The sequence below is a fragment of the Schistocerca gregaria genome, chromosome 6 (genome assembly GCF_023897955.1).
Source record: "Schistocerca gregaria isolate iqSchGreg1 chromosome 6, iqSchGreg1.2, whole genome shotgun sequence".
Classification (NCBI taxonomy): domain Eukaryota; kingdom Metazoa; phylum Arthropoda; class Insecta; order Orthoptera; family Acrididae; genus Schistocerca; species Schistocerca gregaria.
This window is the reverse complement of record NC_064925.1, coordinates 514,803,897-514,809,577: the sequence shown is the minus strand read 5'-3', so window position 1 is coordinate 514,809,577 and position 5,681 is coordinate 514,803,897. Positions and strand designations below refer to the sequence as shown.

General features: G+C 45.0%; 1 non-coding gene across 1 annotated transcript; it reads right to left on the bottom strand.

Annotated features, from left to right (window-relative positions):
* Positions 1-1,946: 1,946 nt before the first annotated feature.
* On the bottom strand, positions 1,947-2,021 carry Trnas-cga (transfer RNA serine (anticodon CGA)). The gene has a single exon. It is a non-coding gene; the product is annotated as a tRNA-Ser (tRNA).
* Positions 2,022-5,681: the final 3,660 nt, after the last annotated feature.

The window sequence follows — 5,681 nt, the reverse complement described above, 5'->3', positions numbered from 1 at the left end:
TGGTGTCTGTTAGTTCTAAGTCGTGTCTCCCTACCACTTTCGCGCAATGACGCTTTGAGCGTGTTTTTTTAGGGAATTGACTAGTTTGAACCTGGGACCTGTTGCTGGTAAGGAGACGCCAGACCACACATGACATGTAGAGTTCAGAAGAGTTCAGTGAGACTAGCGATGATATAATCAAATATTTAATGATTTCTGCGTCAGCTCCACTGCACTCCCTGTAAAAGAATCTTAATACTAACTAAATATAGTGGAAGGGGTTCAAGGCTTTCTTGTTTTTAGTTAGCTGGTAAAATAACGTCGAGAAAGCAGTTAAGTTTACTATTGGAAATTTTATTCTACTCACAAAACATTGTTTATAAATTGCACTATTGATAAAAGGAAATGTTTTAATACAGGATGATAAAAACCAACTGCGTTCAACAAAAATGTGAACGAATATTCCCTGAATGGGTTTCCAAGTTCTACAATGGATCAAAGGATGACCTATGCCATATCACATCTATAATCTAGGTTTAAACTAATTTTCGTAAAAGAGAAAACTATCAAAATGGTCTAGAGTGACCCTCAATTATCTTTAATTACTTATTTAACTTGTCGTCGATTACAGTGGCTGATGTGGCTTCTCAATAATTGTATAACAAAAAAAAGTCATCACGTTTCAGATTTTTACTTCACGTAGCAAATGTTAACACCATGAGATTCAATTGACGATCTACACTAGTATTACGTAAATGAGAGATGAGAGTTCTGCAGTTCTGAGTGAAGCCTTATGCGCTCATAAATGCGGCACCGCGTGCGTTCATTACCTTGTCGGTGTTCGTCAGGGGGCGGCGGGCGGCACAGCTGCACGCACCTCGCCGTCTCGGAAGCAACTCTCTCCTAACTTCTCCTTGCTACAATTTACCGAAGTTGGTTTAAAAAAGCTATCTGGCTGTGTTTTCAACTGACCAATCAGGGTGTCGATGTTAACCTTAAGCTCTGCCTACAAAACCTCTGTCTATCCACTGAGAAACGTTATACTTTTCGTGGTGGGGCAATGTTTTTTAACGTTTGCAACGTAACAGAGACGCGAAAAAGTCTCACGGTAAAACTTGCAGCAGGTGTGGTCCTTTTAGTGTTATCGTAAGATCTATACTGTTCTTCTGGAGGGCTCTATCTCTTAACATGGACTGGGGGGTGGTTTTGGCGGTCAGCTAGCGACGTGGGTGTCTGTCCCTTATCGTAGGGCCTCCTACCTACACAATTCTGCTCTCGGCTTCTGTTCTCGTTTCTCCCCTCGAAACTGCGTCTGTTTCACGGTGGGAAGGTATGACATGAATTTAGGCGTTCTTGTGTTAGTCTGTGGTATTCCATTTACTCACACGTTGATCGTAGTACACTGGTTAATTTAATGTCAGGATTTATTCGGAGCTATGTGACATACTGTCGGATTTGCTATCATGTCAGGGTTTTCATGGAAGGTGTTTGATTTGCCTCACACCTTACAAGCTGCTTAAACGAACAGGCTGTAAACTATGCTTATCTGGAGGAGGAGGTTGTAGACTGTAACACTAGCGGCCTCTCTGCAGGCGTTGTATCTACCTAGTCTTCTATACATGCACGAACATCTAACGCTCTAAAAGGGTAGGATCAAAGTCAACTGCAGAGGTAACTACTATAATCTGTCAGCTGCTCTCCACACAACATTGTTTTTCATAAATTGGACATGGGATAGCGATAAATAAAGTTCTTTGTATGGAAATTTACCCAAATTTCGCTTTTGATTTAAGATCAGAAATCGCATATTATTTTCGTATTAGTGGTAGCGCAATCAGCAAAGTGCGCAAGAGCACGTAAACGGAAATACTAATAGCCCACTAGTATCGCCACTAACGTTGCATCCGAGAATGCATCAAGTTACTGAATCATTATTGACTTGAAACTTCCTGGCAGATTAAAACTGTTTGCCGGACCGAGACTCGAACTCGGGACCTTTGCCTTTCGCGGGCAAGTGCTCTACCGACTGAGCTACCCAAGCACCACTCACGACCCATTCTCACTGCTTTAATTCTACCAGTACCTCGTCTGCTACCTTCCTACATAAGCTCTCCTGCGAATCTTCTGTGGAGTTTGGAAGGTAGGAGACGAGATACCGGCATAATTAAAGCTGTGAGAACGGGTCGTGAATCGTGCTTAGGTAACTCAGTCGGTACATCGCTTGCCCGCGAAAGGCAAAGGTCCCGAGTTCGAGTCTCGGTTCGGCACACATGTTTAGCGCACAAATAATCGCACAACTATTCCAGCGCACACTCCGCTGCAGTGTGAAAATTTCATTGTGGAGACGTCACTATTGACTTTTCGAAAGGTTGTGACGTGCACATACAACTGAATGTCGTTTCCCACATAGAGTCCCTCTACCACATCATTGTTTGTACTGTTTGTTAAAGCTGTTTCTTAAACAGATGACGCTGTTTCTGTTGCTGTGATCTGATGGTTTGATGCAACTCTCCGCGCTAGTCTGTCCCATCCAGACATCTTCATCTGTGCGCAACTACTGCAACCTACATTCGAGGGAACCCTCTTCCAGCGTCTATAATACACTCCTGGAAATGGAAAAAAGAACACATTGACACCGGTGTGTCAGACCCACCATACTTGCTGCGGACACTGCGGGAGGGCTGTACAAGCAATGATCACACGCACGGCACAGCGGACACACCAGGAACCGCGGTGTTGGCCGTCGAATGGCGCTAGCTGCGCAGCATTTGTGCACCGCCGCCGTCAGTGTCAGCCAGTTTGCCGTGGCATACGGAGCTCCATCGCAGTCTTTAACACTGGTAGCATGCCGCGACAGCGTGGACGTGAACCGTATGTGCAGTTGACGGACTTTGAGCGAGGGCGTATAGTGGGCATGCGGGAGGCCGGGTGGACGTACCGCCGAATTGCTCAACACGTGGGGCGTGAGGTCTCCACGGTACATCGATGTTGTCGCCAGTGGTCGGAGGAAGGTGCACTTGCCCGTCGACCTGGGACCGGACCGCAGCGACGCACGGATGCTCGCCAAGACCGTAGGATCCTACTCAGTGCCGTAGGGGACCGCACCGCCACTTCCCAGCAAATTAGGGACACTGTTGCTCCTGGGGTATCGGCGAGGACGATTCGCAATCGTCTCCATGAAGCTGGGCTACGGTCCCGCACACCGTTAGGCCGTCTTCCGCTCACGCCCCAACATCGTGCAGCCCGCCTCCAGTGGTGTCGCGACAGGCGTGAATGGAGGGACGAATGGAGACGTGTCGTCTTCAGCGATGAGAGTCGCTTCTGCCTTGGTGCCAATGATGGTCGTATGCGTGTTTGGCGCCGTGCAGGTGAGCGCCACAATCAGGACTGCATACGACCTAGGCACACAGGGCCAACACCCGGCATCATGGTGTGGGGAGCGATCTCCTACACTGGCCGTACACCTCTGGTGATCGTCGAGGGGACACTGAATAGTGCACGGTACATCCAAACCGTCATCGAACCCATCGTTCTACCATTCCTAGACCGGCAAGGGAACTTGCTGTTCCAACAGGACAATGCACGTCCGCATGTATCCCGTGCCACCCAACGTGCTCTAGAAGGTGTAAGTCAACTACCCTGGCCAGCAAGATCTCCGGATCTGTCCCCCATTGAGCATGTTTGGGACTGGATGAAGCGTCGCCTCACGCGGTCTGCACGTCCAGCACGAACGCTGATCCAACTGAGGCGCCAGGTGGAAATGGCATGGCAAGCCGTTCCACAGGGCTACATCCAGCATCTCTACGATCGTCTCCATGGGAGAATAGCAGCCTGCATTGCTGCGAAAGGTGGATATACACTGTACTAGTGCCGACATTGTGCATGCTCTGTTGCCTGTTTCTATGTGCCTGTGGTTCTGTCAGTGTTATCATGTGATGTATCTGACCCCAGGAATGTGTCAATAAAGTTTCCCCTTCCTGGGACAATGAATTCACGGTGTTCTTATTTCAATTTCCAGGAGTGTATTTGCGCTCCCCCCCTTCCGAAACTTCCTTATATTACCGATCTGACGACTGCTATCAACTGATCCATTCGTTTAGCCAGTTTGTGCCACAAATTTCTTTTTCCCCGATTACATTTAGTAACTCCTTAGTGATTAGATTTACCCATCTTCTCTTCAACATTATTCTGTAGCACAACATTTTAAAAGCATGTGCACTCTTCTTATCCGAGCTGTTTATCATCCACGTTTCACTCCAGACAAATATCCTCAGTAAAGAATTCCTAATTTTTAATTTTATATTAAATGTTAACAAATTCCTTTTTTTCAAAATTCTTTTTCCTTTTATAGCCAGTCTGCTTTTTATATCTTATTTACTGCGGCTATCATGAGTTTCTTTATTCTCCAAATAGCAAAACGCATCTACTAGATTCAGCAGCACCTGTTTTAATTCGATTGCTTTCAAGTTCCCTTGTTTTTCTTTTATTGATATTCGTCTTATAATCTCTTTTCGAGACACTATTCATTCAGTTCATCTGATCTTCCAAGTCCTTTGCCATCTCTGACACTATTAGATAGTTATCCACAAACATCAGAGTTTTAATTTTCCTCCTTGAACTTTAATTCTCTTTCCAAATTTCTCCTTGGTTGCCTTTACTTCTTACAGATTGAATCATAGATTCTAATCTTGTCTCACTCTCTTCTCAACTACTGTTTTCCTTCTCTGTCCACCGACTCTTATAACTGATTTCTGGGTTTTGCTCAAGGTGTGAATAACCTTTTGCTCCCCGTACCTTATTGCTAATATCTTCAGAATACAAAGAGCGTATTCCATTCAGCGTTGGCAAAAGCTTTCTCCAAATCTACAATTGCTGTAAACGTAGTTTCCCATTTCGTCTAAGGTAAGTTGTAAGGTTAGTAGCTTCCGGAGGACGTAGGGCCTATTGAATTTCCCCGAGGTTCGTTTCTACCAGTTTTTCTAGTCTATATTTTGCAAGCATGAATCATTTAGGTGATGGATCGGTAGTATTCACACCTTCCAGCGCCTTCTTGTTTGCAACTGGAATTTATAAATTCTGGTTGAATTTTGAGGGAGTTTCTTGTCTCATATAACTTATATACGAGGACACGTGGAATAATTCTGTAAGTGTGTGCAAAATGGCGAAGTAACATTGGCTAGAGGAGGAAAGAAAATCTGTTCAAGCATTCATGACTATGGGAAAGATAGATTCTGCCTAGAGTAAAGTTAATGGGACCTTTGGAGAACAGAGAAGCAGTTGTATGAATATTAAGAGCTTAGTGAGTAAGCAGTGGAAGGCTAAAAAGTTGGAAGTAGCATTTAGGAGGACTATACAAGGTAAATAAATTTGAAGACAATCCAGGAGGTGCTGATAAGTAATGCCTCCGAATTTTTTATGTGAAAGCTCTTAAAGCTTTTTTAATAAAAATTCTACGTCTTTATTCTTCGTGTCAACTTATTTACTTCTTAACATAATCACCCCGGCGATGAACACACTCTCCTACCGAGAGCAGTTTGTTGATTCCATCACTGTACAGTGTTTGACTTTGTTGACAAAGCCACAACCTCGCCTCTGCTTGCACCGCTTGAGCACTATCAAGAGAATTCCTCGAAGGTGTTCTCTAAGGTTTGGAAACAGATGGAAATTGGATGGGGCCAAGTCGGGACTGTATGGAGAATGAC